The sequence below is a fragment of the Heloderma suspectum genome, chromosome 4 (assembly GCF_057233095.1).
Source record: "Heloderma suspectum isolate Gila_16-S chromosome 4, 16-S_ref, whole genome shotgun sequence".
Taxonomy (NCBI): Eukaryota; Metazoa; Chordata; class Lepidosauria; order Squamata; family Helodermatidae; genus Heloderma; species Heloderma suspectum.
Genome location: NC_139461.1, coordinates 211,839,029 through 211,853,965, shown reverse-complemented (window position 1 = coordinate 211,853,965; position 14,937 = coordinate 211,839,029). Strand labels below are relative to the sequence as shown.

Sequence of the window (14,937 nt, the reverse complement as noted above, 5' to 3'; positions counted from 1 at the left end):
GAGATGTCAAGATTAAATATAGACATTTTGGGTGTCAGCTAACTGAAATGGACTGGAATGGGCCACTTCACATCAGATGACCACCAGATCTACTACTGTGGACAAGAGGACCACAGAAGAAATGGAGTAGCCTTCATAATTCATAATAAAGTGGCCAGAGCAGTGCTTGGATACAATCCAAAAAATGACAGAATGATCTCAATTCGAATTCAGGGCAAGCCATTTAACATCACAGTGATCCTAATATGCGCCTCAACCACAGATGCTAAAAAAGCAGAAGTAGATCAGTTCTATGAGGATCTGCAGCACCTACTGGATAATACACCCAAAAGTGATGTTATTTTTCATTATAGGAGACTGGAATGCTAAGGTGGGTAGTCAAATGACACCTGGAATTATAGGCAAGCATGGTCTGGGAGAACAAAATGAAGCGGGATATATAGGCTGATAGAATTTTGCCAAGACAACTCACTGTGCATAACAAACACTCTCTTCCAACAACCTAAAAGACAACTTTATACATGGACTTCACCAGATGGTCGACATCGAAATCAGATTGACTACATCCTTTGTAGCCAAAGGTGGCAGACATCTATACAGTCGGTAAAAACAAGACCTGGAGCTGATCGTAGTTCAGCTCACAAACTTCTTAATGCACAATTTAGAATCAGACTAAAGAGAATAGGGAAGACCCACAGAGCAGTTAGGTATGAGCTCACTAATATTCCTAATGAATATGCAGTGGTGGTGAAGAATAGATTTAAGAGACTAGATTAAGTAGATAGAGTCCCGGAAGAACTATGGACAGAAGTTCGCAACATTGTTCAGGAGGCGGCAACAAAAAATGTCCCAAAGAAAAAGAAAACCAAGAAGGCAAAATGGCTGTCTGCTGAGACACTGGAAGTAGCCCAAGAAAGAAGGAAAGCAAAAGAGAACAGTGATAGGGGGAGATATGCCCAATTAAATGCAAAATTCCAGAGGTTAGCTGGAAGAGATAAGGAATTATTTTTAAACAAGCAATGTGCAGAAGCGGAAGAAGATAATAGAATAGGAAGGACAAGAGACCTCTTCCAGAAAATCAGAAAAATCGGAGGTAAATTCCAGGCAAAAATGGGTATGATAAAAAACAAAGATAGCAAGGACCTAACAGAAGTAGAAGAGATCAAGAAAAGGTGGCAAGAATATACAGAAGAACTGTATAGGAAGGATAATAATATCGGGGATAGATTTGACGGTGTGGTCAATGAGTTAGAGCCAGACATCCTGAAGAGTGAGGTTGAATGGGCCTTCAGAAGCATTGCTAATAACAAGGCAGCAGGAGACGACGGTATCCCAGCTGAACTGTTTAAAATCTTGCAAGAGATGCATGCCATACGCCAGCAAATTTGGAAAACACAAGAATGGCCAACAGATTGGAAAAAATCAACTTATATCCCCATACCAAAAAAGGGAAACACTAAAGAATGTTCAAACTATCGAACAGTGGCACTTATTTCACATGCCAGTAAGGTAATGCTCAAGATCTTGCAAGGTAGACTCCAGCAATTCAGGGAACGAGAACTGCCAGATGCACAAGCTGGGTTTAGAAAAGGTAGAGGAACTAGAGACCAAATTGCCAATATCCGCTAGATAATAGAGAAAGCCAGGGAGTTTCAGAAAAACATCTATTTCTGTTTTATTGACTATTCTAAAGCCTTTGACTGTGTGGATCATAACAAATTGTGGCTAGGGATGGGGGAGAATTTCTCCCCGAAACTTCGGGGGGCCGAGTGCCAACATATTCGACCCCCGAAGTAGTTTCGGGGAGAAATTCCCCGCCCCCCCCCAGGATGGGACTTACCTTTCCCGAATGTCACTCCCGGTGTCGGGTCGCAGCGGCGGTTCGGCAGGGCTTCGACAGGGTCAGGGGTGGCAGCCGGTCTTTCGACCGGCTGCCGCCGCCACCATTCCAAGAAAAGTAAAAAAAAAAAATGCCCCCGTGTTAGGCTACGTGACGATTAACGTAGCCTATCACGGCTAGATTTGCAAAGTCAGCCGTGATAGGCTACGTTAATCGTCACGTAGCCTATCACGGGTGACTTAAAAAAAAAAGCGCGTACGGCTAATGGCGGCCCCCATAGGGAGCCGCCATTCGCGTTCCTTATTTGGTCGCCGTAGTCTACGTAAAGATTTACGTAGACTACAGCGACCAAATAAGGAACGCGAATGGCGGCTCCCTATGGGGGCCGCCATTTGCGTACGTGCTTTTTTTTTTTTTTAAGTCACCCATGATAGGCTACGTGACGATTAATGTAGCCTATCACGGCTGACTTTGCAGATCTAGCCGTGATAGGCTACATAAATTGTCACGTAGCCTATCACGGGGGCGTTTTTTTTTTTGTAACTTTTTATTTCGTGGCTGGGCAAGGCTAGGCGCCTCCTCCCCGGCCTGAATTTCGGCCGGGCGAGGAGGGAAGCCTCACCCCCCGGCCTGAACTTCGGGGGGAGCAGCGAAGTGCCTCCCCCCCACCGCGAAGCAAGCTGCGAGACCAGGTAAGTGACTTTCGTGCATCCCTAATTGTGGCACGGTCTTGGTGGTATGGGGATACCAAGTCATCTTGTCTGCCTCCTGAGGAATCTGTATAACGACCAAGTAGCAACGGTAAGAACAGACCACGGAACAACGGACTGGTTTAAGATTGGGAAAGGAGTACGGCAGGGTTGTATGCTCTCACCCTACCTATTCAACCTGTACGCAGAACACATCATGCGACGTGCTGGGCTTGATGAAGCCAAGGCTGGAGTTAAAATTGCTGGAAGAAACATTAACAATCTCCAATATGCAGATGATACCACTTTGATGGCTGAAAGCGAGGAGGAGCTGAGGAACCTCATGACGAAGGTGAAAGAAGAAAGTGCAAAAGCTGGGTTGCAGTTAAACCTAAAAAAAAACCAAGATTATGGCAACCAGCTTGATTGATAACTAGCAAATAGAGGGAGAAAACGTGGAGGCAGTGACAGACTTTATATTTCTAGGCACAAAGATTACTGTAGACGCTGACTGAAGCCAGGAAATCAGAGGATGTTTACTTCTTGGGAGGAGAGCAATGACGAATCTTGATAAAATAGTGAAGAGCAGAGACATCACACTGACAACAAAGGTCCGCATAGTTAAAGCAATGGTATTCCCCGTAGTAACCTATGGCTGCAAGAGCAGGACCATAAGGAAGGCTGAGTGAAGGAAGATAGATGCTTTTGAACTGTGATGTTGGAGGAAAATTCTGAGAGTGCCTTGGACTGCCAGAAGATCAAAGTAGTCCATACTCCAGGAAATAAAGCCAGACTTCTCACTTGAGGGAATGATATTAAAGGCAAAACTGAAGTACTTTGGCCACATCATGAGAAGACAGGATACCCTGGAGAAGACGCTGATGCTAGGAAAAGTGGAAGGAAAAAGAAAGAGGGGCCGACCAAGGGCGAGATGGATGGATGATATTCGTCCGCTATGCCATTTGCATCCCTGCTCTTTGCCGTGATAGGCTATGTAAATATTTATATATTTATATATAAATATTTGCGCCCGCAGCCTGGCAGCAGATGGCTGCAGACGGCAGCAGATGGACCCGCACCGGCTGGTGCCAGGTAGGGTCTTTCCCTACTGGACTTAGCAGGGGGGAGCAGCCCGTTCTAAAGAATCCGGCCTCACTGGAGTCCGTGCCGGATATCTCCGCCATCCCTAGTAGTGTCTGGATTTTCTGATAACATTTTCTGAAAAGGAAATATTGATGGGAGGAAGCAAAAACTAGTAGACTGCTGGATTATAGCTACAATTGATTGGATTTAGTCATACTTAGAATAGACCCAATGGGACTTTTGTTAGCTATGACTAACTTAAGTCCCATTGATTTCAGCAGGTCTACCTAAGCAAGACAAAGTATAGATCCAGTATAACAGCATCACTGTTATGTATTCTAGGGCAGTGGTCGCCCCTATCAGTAAAAATGTTTTGAGCATGCGCCCCTAATATATGTGTATTTATTTATTTATAAATTATGTACATGTACTAGTGTACTAATATATTATGTACATTATAAAACATACAAAAATAGAAATTAAAAAAGGATGACATAAAGATGAAATAAAATATTTTAAAAATAATTTTTATTTATTTTATTAACGGTTAAAAAAACCCTTTTTTGCTTTTTATAATATTATAAAAAAAATATTATTGTCTATTTTGTGAGGGTTAGTTTAGTTAATACTAGATAATATAATCCATAAATCCCCTTCACTGGGCACATGACATCACAATATGCTGAAAGCAAACATGCAAGGAGGGGAAAGACCTCCTTGCAAGCAGGGGAAAGGTGCGCTTGACCAGGCTCCTACCTGCGCCAGTTGCTGGCCATGCGCCCTGCACAGAGTTTGACAAGTATGACAGCCCCTACTCCTTGGCCAGCTGTTAACCCTTCCCGCTCTCCTTCGGCAGGATGACAGCCAAGAGGAAAGCATGCACTTCCTTCTTGGTTTCATTCTGCCAAAAGAGACTGGGAAAGGTTAATCTCCTTCCCACTCTCCTTCGGCAGGATGGCAGCTGCTCCGGTGTGATGGCTAACCAAGCAACTGCACCTTCCTCTGCTGTGCCTGGCAGAGAATGGCACAGTTGTGCTCAGTGGCTGTGGCAGAGGCAGGATAGGATGGGAGCCAAGAGAGAAATGCCATGAGCTTCCTTCTTGGCTCCCATCCCATCCTGCTGCCTCCGCCACAGCCATCATTGCACACAATGGCAGCATGTCGGGGCAGTGGGAGGCTGCTCAATTATCAGGCAGCTTGCCTGATCAATGCCCAATGGATCGTCTTGTGCACCCCCTGGGGTGCACGCACCCCACTTTGGAGACCACTGTTCTAGGGGGTACTGTGGGGTTTTGAACCTTGGCAGCTCCTATAGAATTGCGAGCAGAAACAGTGGGTGGAGTTTCTGCTAAGCCCTCACTTGTGTCTGTGCTGAATAAAGAACAGTTGTGTCTGAGGCCTGCTGATTCTTGTAGTCATTCCTACTACCTATACAACATTTTGTGGTGATGAAGGTGGGATTCTGAAAGCTATACAGGCAGCAAGGACTGTGGATTCATTAACACAGCTAACTGGCAAGCAGGCAGCTAGACCCACTTAAGAACTTGAACAACTCCTGTGTTTGTTTTTAAAAAAGACTAAAAGAGAATTAAAATCAAAATGGCTGCTCTTTGATATATCAAAGAGTTAGCGTGATGTTAGCCAATCTGCTTCCTGGGATTCTTATGCAGAATGGGTTTCATTCTATCTTGAAGCAAATAAGATAGCCAATACTGAACAAAAGTGAGCTGTGCTCTTAACTGTTTGTGGGCCACAGACATTTGCCACGAGATCTCTCACTGTTCTGCCTCATCCAAAGCTAAGACATTTGATGCACTTTTAGGATTATTGAAGATACATTTCTCACCAAATCCTTCAGTTATTGTGCAGAGGTTTAAATTTCACAAACAAATGCAGCAACCTGAAGAGGGCATTGCCACATATATTGCAGAACTGCATCATCTTTGTCAACACTACAACTTTGGGGATTTTCTAGAGGATATGCTGAGGGATCGCCTTGTCTGTGGGTTTTATCATGAAGCACTACAATGACACCTCCTGTCCAAGCCAAACTTGACATTTGCAATGGCTCAAGAAAAGGCATTAGTGAGACCCTTATCTGCCGCCACCACCATTTCCAGTTTAAAAAAAAAAACACGTGATAGGCTATGTAAAGATTTACGTAGCTATCACGGCTAGGTTTTTTTTAAAAAATGTGATAGGCTACGTAAATGTTTACGTAGCCTATCATGTCTGACTTTTTTTAAAAAAGAAAACAATGCGTGTACGCAAATGGCGGCGGCCACGGCTGCTGCCATTTGCATTCCTTATTTTGGCACGTCTTAGTCTACGTAAACATTTACATCGACTAAGACGGACGAAAATAAGGGGAAAGCAAATAGCGTAGCATTTACGCTATTTGTGTTCCCCTTATTTTCGCTGTCTTAGTCTACGTAAATGTTTATGTAGACTAAGACGTGCCAAAATAAGGAACGCAAATGGCGGCGCCCATGGGCGCCGCCATTTGCGTACACGCGTTTTTTTTCATTTAAATCAGCCGTGATAGGCAACGTAAACATTTACATAGCCTATCACAGTGTTTTTTAAAAATCTAGCTGTGATAGGCTACGTAAATCTTTACATAGCCTATCATGGTTTTTTTTTTTTTTAACTGGAAATGGCGGCAGTGGCAGCCAGTCAGAAGACCGGCCGCCGCCGCCACCGCCGCCACCGCCGCCAAACCACCACCGCAGCCGCCGCCACCAGGAAGATCCGCCCAAGGTAAGTCCCGTCCCAGGGGGGGCGGGGGGGCAGACCGTTCCGCCACCGATTTCGGGGGGCTGAATGCGCTGGCATCCGGCCTTCCCAAGATCCGTGGCGGAATTCTCTGACATCCCTAGGCAGAGTAGGATAAACTCTTGGGGCAGATGGGGCTGTGAAATTGACTGTAGCAGCAGTACAATTTATGAAGGGTTAGAATGGGTTGTTGTAAGAAAGAGAGACAGACAGACAGACAGAGCTTTAAGAGAAGCTGCCATTTTTAGCTCTTGCAGTATGCCCACATGGAACCTCTCCCCATCTCTCTCTTAGTGTTGGACTTAGAGCTTAGACAGTGTACCATGCAGCTCCACAGTGTTTTCTCATGTATTGCAGAAATAAAGAAACCTCTTGTGAAGGTACCTGAATCTATTGTGTGTTGCCTGTAGAGAAGAGCCTAGCAGTGGGCTACAAACTAAGCAGGTCACACCCTACCCTGCACCCCAATATTAACCAATATTAACCATGCCCTTCAATCCTGTAATGGCCTTTGGCTCAAAGGGTCATTATAGGGGTGGAGGGAGTCATGGAAAGAACTGAGGGTTTCAGCTGTGGGTGGAAAGACATGGTCTGGACACCAGGTCTACCCACTGAAAAACAGAAGAGTAGACCTGGTATTCACATTTGTCAGAGGCTAGATCTACCTGTCTTGGTAGACATGGTGACCAGGCCTTATTGCAGCTCAGTCCTAAATCTACCACTAACGGTAGATATTCCTCTGATGCTATCAGGGCCTTTTTAAAAAGTGTGACTATACACAAAATGTACAGTACAAGGAAAAATATGCAATTCCAAAAGAACATTGCTGTAGTTCAACATTCAAGCCATGCAAAAGTGGTATTACTAGGTGATGTAAAAAGTGGCTGATAACAATGTGAAAAGTAAAGTGAGTAGTCCAGGCTCCTCTAGAACTCTGACATCTGATCAAGCATACTCATTTCTTCCGCCACTCCTAGAGACACTCCCCAAAGGCTCCACTGCTAGTCTCTAGAGCTGCCTTCTCCAACCTGGTGCCCTTCTGACATTTTAGACTTATTCCCATCAGCTCCAGCCAGCATGGTCAATGGTCCAGAATGCTGGAGTTGCCATCCAAAACATCTGGAGGGCACCGGGTTGGGGGACAGCATTCACCAAAGTTTCCAAGATGAAGGAACTCATTCTAGGGTGAGTCATGTGAAGTTGTCAATGATATGATAAGGGCAGTGATGCCATTAAATACACGATATGGTATTCTTAAGACAGCTGTACTGCGTTGTGCATTTGGAGTTTTGTTTCTCTTGTTTGTAGGTGTGTTTTTTAATCTCTCAGTCCAAATAAACTTTTGTTGGGAGTTCATGACGCTTCTTGAATATAGCACTCTTTTGCATTAGTGCTGTTCAATTCTCAGGACGTTCTACTACTCTTGTGTAGCCTTCAGAGAGAGCAATCCTATGGCCCCATCAGGGGGCCATAGGATATTTCGGATTCCTGGATCTGAGGTTGGAGTTAGCACTTGGATCCAGGAGTCCAAGCTCCCTGCCCCCACCCCCTCACAGCTGGAGCAGAGAGAACTGGACCGGCTGATTCTATGAAGTCGCAAATGCGACCCTGGAGGGAAGGGAAAGGGGGCATGCCAGTAGGCAGGGAGTGGAGGGACTGGCAAGGCCACTCTGCATGGGATTCCTGTCAGCCTCCGAGTTCAGAGGCTGATGGGAATCATGATAGGATTGCATCCTAAATGTCATAGTACATGATGCTAAGCAATGAAGAGCACACACAAGGAAGGTGCACAGGAGTGCTATAGTGGTACATGCAATGTGCACGAGGTACAACCACAAACTGCTGTGCAGCTCTGCCCCTCACCCCATCCCCAGGAAAAAATTCCAGTGGATGCCCATGATAGAACGGATCCTAAAGTCTCTCCTGAAAGCAAGAAAGATCCCTTGTCACTCCTGTTTGGACAAAGGAAATAAGATATTACTGGCATAAGACTGGGAGCCATGGACTACCTTATTGACCCTTCCCAAACTGGTGCCCTCCAGATATGTTGGATTACATATCCTATAATCTCCTGTCAGCATGGCAATTGTCCAAGCTGGCTTGGTATGATGGGAGTTTTAGTCCACCTCATCTGGAAGGCACCAGGTTTGGGAAGCCTGCCCTAGATTTTCACACCTGCTTCAAGATGTTCGGAGAAAGGTTTATCAGCATGGCTAGGAAAAAGAGCTTGCCTTAAACTCAATTTTAACTGGAGCTGCTGTTGATACCCTTCTGCAAAACATATCCAAAGGGTAGGCTGACCAGCATGGCAAACCCAGACCTTTTAGCTCAGGAGTTAAGCCCATCAAGATCTCCTCCAGACTCTGGGCAGTGGCACTGTCAGGAAGGGTGTTCAGAGTTGTTCAGAGCAAACCACATGCTTAACTTTTGGTGCCACAACCCACATGCTTGACGTTTAGTGCCACAGCCCATTGGACTATTTGGGGGAAAAAATAACAACTAAAAATAAAGACAGAGGGCAGAATCCAATGGTGTGCTTATGCCCCTGCTGATTCTCTTACACCCTGACAATTCTGTTGTGCAAGTGGCCCACACTGCTTGTGTAAAGGTGATTTAGTAGTTCTGGGTCAACCTGAAATGAGTGGAAACATTTGTTTCTGGAAGGAGACAGGTTGGCAGAGCTAGCATAAGGGAGCTCTGCTGACCTGCCTCCTTCTAGAAATGAGCATTTCCGCTCATTTTGGAGCTTTGCCTAGGAAGAACTAGATCTCCCTTGCGTAAGTGGTGGGTCCCACTTGGAAAGGAATCAGCAGGGGCATAAGCGCCCCCTTGAGATTCTGCCAAGATATTCCTACCAGACACCCAGAAGCACAAAGTAAACAGATCATTTGCATCATCAAAAAAGTCTTGCATCTATAAAAAGCCCCAAAGGTCAAGCACTAAGAAGCTGGGCACATTATGCAATCCTACAGCAGCCCACATATTAAAGCATTCTCTTTATGCTCATTAACTGTCAATGTCAATGCCTCACTCAATACATTTAAGAAAGTACTCAAGTGTGTACTCATCATCATCAAGCAAGGAGTTAATAGCACTCAGAGCACATTCCTAAAGTTAATCGTGTGTTTAACTGCCTTAACAAATTGAAATCTTAATGTGTAGCCTGTGCATTTTGCCCATCGTGGACATCTAGTTTAGTCGTGAGCTTATTCTTGTCCTCATGGCCCTTTCTTCAACTTTGCTTCCTTGTAGAGCCTTTCTGGAATATCAGATTTTACTGCAAAAGGCCCACAATGATCCAATACCGAGTTAAGCATAATTAAGTCCACTGAAATCAATGGGCTTGTGCATGTAACTCTTGAGTTTGACAGCGGTTTAAATACCCAGTTGTCACCCCAGTGCAGACTGTTCACATGTCATCACTTCTGGTATCATAATTTCTGAGCATACATTTCACAATATGTTGCACCTGAAAAAAGGTGATTTTTCCTCTGGAAAGCATATTCATGGCTATGAATACACTGTGTGGAATATGGCTGCATGGATAATACAGGGACCTACTAGATATCACCTGTGAGAAGAATGGTGACAAAGCAATCCCGATAGCATGCAACTTTTGTGATCTCTTTTGTTTTAGAGTACATATAAGTACAAGGCTTTAAAGCTGAACTCCGCTCTACTATTCTACTCCAGTGCAGGAACACTAATAGCACAATTATATATATATATATGTGTGTGTGTGTGTGTGTGTGTGTGTGTCTACTAAGCCCCTTCATGGATCACTGCCTTGTTGTGGTGAAGGGGCTTGCGTAACTCAGTGAAGCCATAAACTATGCCATGCAGGGCCACCCAAGATGGACAGGTCATGGTGGAGAGTTCTGACAAAATGTGGCCCACTGGAGAAGGAAATGGCAACCCACTCCATTGTTCTTGCCAAGAAAACCCTATGGAACGTATCTCAAGGCTAAAAGATATGACGCCGGAAGATGAGCCCCTCAGGTCAGAAGGTGTCCAATATACTACTGGGGAAGAGCAGAGGGAATTTCCAAGTAGCGCCAGAAAGAGTGAAGCGGCTGGGCCAAAGCCAGAAGGACACTCAGCTGTGGATGTGTCTGGTGGTGAAAAGAAAATCCGATGCTGTAAAGAACAATATTGTTTAGGAACCTGGAATGTAAGATCAATGAATCAAGGTAAGCTGGGGGTGGTCAAACATGAGATGGCAAGATTGAACATCGACATCTTGGGAATCAGCGAACTAAAATGGACAAGCATGGACAAATTTAATTCGGGTGACCATTATATCTACTACTGTGGGCAAGAATCCCTTAGAAGAAATGGAGTAGCACTCATAGTCAATAAAAGGGTGGGAAAAGCAGTACTGGGGTACAAACTCAAAAACAATAGAATGATCTCAGTACGAATTCAAGGCAAACCATTCAACATCACAATAATTCAAGTCTATGCCCCAACCACTGAGGCCGAAGAAGCTGAGGTTGATCGGTTCTATGAAGACCTACAACACCTTCTAGAACTAACACCAAAAAAAGATGTCCTCTTCATCATAGGGGATTGGAATGCTAAAGTAGGAAGTCAAGAAATCACCAGGATAACAGGCAAGCATGGCCTTGGTGTACAAATGAAGCAGGGCAAAGGTTAATAGAGTTTTGACAAGAGAACACGCTGATCGTAGCAAACACTCTTTTCCAACAGCACAAGAGGCGACTCTACACATGGACATCACCAGATGGTCAATATCGAAATCAGATTGATTATGTACTTTGCAGCCAAAGATGGAGAAGCTCTATACAGTCAGTAAAAACAAGACCTGGAGCTGACCGTGGCTCAGATCATGAGTTTCTTACTGCAAAATTTCGGCTTAAATTAAAGAACGTAGGGAAAACCACTAAACCATTCAGGTACCACCTAAATCATACCCCTTATGAATATACAGTGGAGGTGAGGAGTAGATTTAAGGGATTAGACCTGATAGACAGAGTGCCTGAGGAACTATGGACGGAGGTCCGTAACATTGTTCAGGAGGCAGCAACTCAATCCATCCCAAAGAAAAAGAAATGCAAGAAAGCCAAGTGGCTGTCTGATGAGGCTTTACAAGTAGCTGAGGAAAGAAGGGAAGCGAAAAGCAAGGGAGAAAGGGGAAGATATATCCAACTGAATGCAGAGTTCCAGAGAATAGCAAGGAGAGACAAGAAGGCCTTCTTAAATGAACAGTGCAAAGAAATCGAGGAAGACAATAGAATGGGAAAGACTAGAGATCTTTTCAAGAAAATCGGAGATCTCAAGGGAACGTTTTATGCAAAGACGGGCATGATAAAGGACAAAGAAGGCAGGGACCTAACAGAAGCAGATGAGATTAAGAAGAGGTGGAAAGAATACACAGAGGAACTATACAGGAAAGATCTGAATGTCCTGATAGCCATGATAGTGCGGTCACTGAACTTGAGCCGGACATCCTAGAGAGTGAAGTCAAGTGGGCCTTAGGAAGCATTAGTAACAACAAAGTTAGCACAGATGACAGTATTCTAGCTGAGCTATTTAAATCCTACAAGATGATGCTGTTAAAGTGCTGCACTCGACATGCCAACAAATGTGGAACACTCAACAATGGCCACAAGACTGGAAAAGGTCAGTTTACATTCAATTCCAAAGAAGGGCAATGCCAAAGAGTGTTCAAACTACCGTACAATTGCGCTCATTTCACATGCCAGCAAGGTTATGCTCAAAATCCTACAAGCTAGGCTTCAGCAGCATGTGAACCGAGAACTACCGGAAGTACAAGTTGGGTTCCGAAGAGGCAGAGGAACTAGAGATCAAATCGCCAACATTCGCTGGCTGGTTCATGGAGAAAGCAAGAGAACTCCAGAAAAACGTCTATTTCTGCTTCATTGACTATGCTAAAGCCTTTGATTGTGTGGATCACAACAAACTGTAGCAAATTCTTAGAGATGGGAGTACCAGACCACTTTATCTGTCTCCTGAGAAACTTGTACGAGGGTCAAGAAGCAACTGTAAGAACCGGACATGGAATGTCATCTGCCACTCAGATGACATTCACTTCAACCCCCACCTGGAAGTAAGTTATGTGAAGCCGCTTAGAATGGTGCGATGTACACCCTCGTGGAGCCCTGCCCAGACCAAAAAGCGGCTCCTACAAAAATACGGGTGAGCCACCCCTACCTTCTCCTTCCACTGTCATGGAAACAGGACCTATTATTTTTTTAAAATCCATGATATCTGTGCAATTTGCTGCCTGTAGGAAAGGCCTAAGGATGCTGGTGTCAGGAGCGCCCTAGCTGCCTCTTGCAGTCCCCGCTAATAGCCAACTCAGGACACAGACGACGAGGAATTCTTTCCGAGACTTTATTCCTTTATTACTTTATGACTCTTTCAGATACTACTCACTAGCGACAAAGCAAGGTACAGCACTGGGGAAAGACAGCAGAGTAGCCTAAGCTCCAGGTAAGGCAGTTGGTCCCCGTTTGAAGGAGAACCACGGGAAGACCCTGAACTTATGGGCTAGGGAAAGATCCTCCCTCTTTCCCTTGGGTCCTCGGGACGCAACCGTTGTTTGCACGCCAAGCAAGCACTACGCCTCCTTTCTACGCCCTCCATCTGTCGTCGCTCCCTGCGTCAGCGCCAAGCGTCCAACAAGCCCCCTTCCAGAGCTTGGACAGGAAGGACAGGAAGGACAGGAAGGACAGGAGGACAGGAAGGCCTGGCATGCTATGGTCCACAAAGAGTCAGACATGACTTAATGACTGAACAACAACAACAATGTCTACTAAGAAGGAAGCCCAACAACATGTAATTGCACATACCCAAGTAAGTGTGTATAACAGGCATGCAGATCCCCTTTCAGCACAAGGGCCAAATTCCATTTTGGAGATGCTCTTAGCTGCCACATTCCAGTGGTGGGCTGGGCCAAATGCCAAACAGGCAGGGCAACCCCCCCCCCCCAATACCACCATATTTTAGCTTAAAGCTCTTATTGCCAGTAACTATGTCTTAGGAGAAGTATTTCAACCTTTTAGAAAGGGAGGGAAAAAAACTGCACAAAAGCAATGAAACCACCAACGTAAGAACAGAAGAAGAGCCATGATGGATCAGACCAAGCATTCTGTTCACACAATGGCTGACCAGCTGTTGATGGGAAACCCACAAGCAGGACATGAGTGCAACAGTACCCTCCCACCCCTGTTCCCCAGCAACTGGCATACACAGGCTTACTGCCTCTGGTACTGGAGGTAGCATAGAGGCATCAGGACTAGTAGCCATGGATAGCCTCCAATGATCGGTGGTTGGAGAAAGGGTCATGTCTTTCTGGGGAACCCTGGAAAGGGTTTCTGGGGAACCCTGGCCCCTGTGCCTGAGGTTCTACATCCCTGATGTATAGGATTGGAGCCTAAATTAACCTTTTCCCCTTAGAGTGGCAAATAGCAGCAAGGTTACCCTGCAGCTGCAGCTGCCCTGCTGTTTCACAAACCTTTTGTTTCTATTTTCAGTGTTTGTATTGGATCACTATCATCCTTGAATAAGAGCATGCCACCACTTTCTGGTTCCCCCCGATTACTGAATCTGTGTCTCAGAATAGCATTATTCAACTGTTTTAAAAAGGAATTTCTTACTAAAAGCTCTTTCCCATGGGAAGGACAGCATGGTGACAAAGCTACTATTTGTGTTAAAGAACCTCTTCCAGAGGTAGCAGCATCGACTCGTCCCACCCACCCTCTATTCATGCCTTGTTTCCTTGTGTAATGGGTCAGTGGAAGAGAAGTAAATCACTGCACAGCAGTGGGAACTCTCACCTCACTCTCATGGCAGTCCTCTTGCTGAAGTCTGGTACAGCTAATCCGTCTTGGTCCTTCACAAACATTATGAGGAAGGACAGTCTGGGTCAGGGCCAGACTCCGGCAAGTAAGAGATGCGGTACTTTCATTGCTACCACAGTTGTAAAATGATACAGATCCCTAATCTGTACTTCATGACCCACTACTGAGCTCTTGAGTGTGCCTATAAACTGCCACACAGCCTCCCCAGATTCAGAAAATCACACAGAGGTTAAGTGAAGTCATTTTTTAGCACTTTCTCTTGAACAGCAGTTAATGGCCCAACTCTTCAGCTGCAGCCAGGAATTAACTTTACAAATGAACAGATCACTCACAATAACTGCACAGCTGAAAGATTTCCTATACCGCAGAGAAACCTGCCATTTGATACAAACAATTAAGAGTCAAAACTCTGTTTCGTTACCTCCTGAGAATAAAAACTTATGAAGCCATGAACATAAGGACCCGTAGAATAGTGGCTTGCTCTTCCTTGAAATAAGCTGTGTGCAAGGGGAATTAATTGAAACTAGAGCCTTCTCCGTCCAACTCTGCAGATTGCATATGCCCTGGCCAAACTAATCTCAGTACAAACAACTCATCACTGGCTCTGTGCAATTTGGATAGAAACATTAGCACATGAATGATTTGAGGTTGAAGGCTTATACAGTTGGCAACAAAACCTAAACACTTGAGAGAACACAACATA

The 14,937-nt window shown here is 45.0% G+C and overlaps 1 protein-coding gene across 4 annotated transcripts in view; it reads right to left on the bottom strand.

Annotated features, from left to right (window-relative positions):
* The window catches only part of SLC44A5 (solute carrier family 44 member 5), a 279,038-nt gene that overhangs the window by 190,452 nt on the left and 73,649 nt on the right, over window positions 1-14,937 (bottom strand). The window lies entirely within an intron of this gene.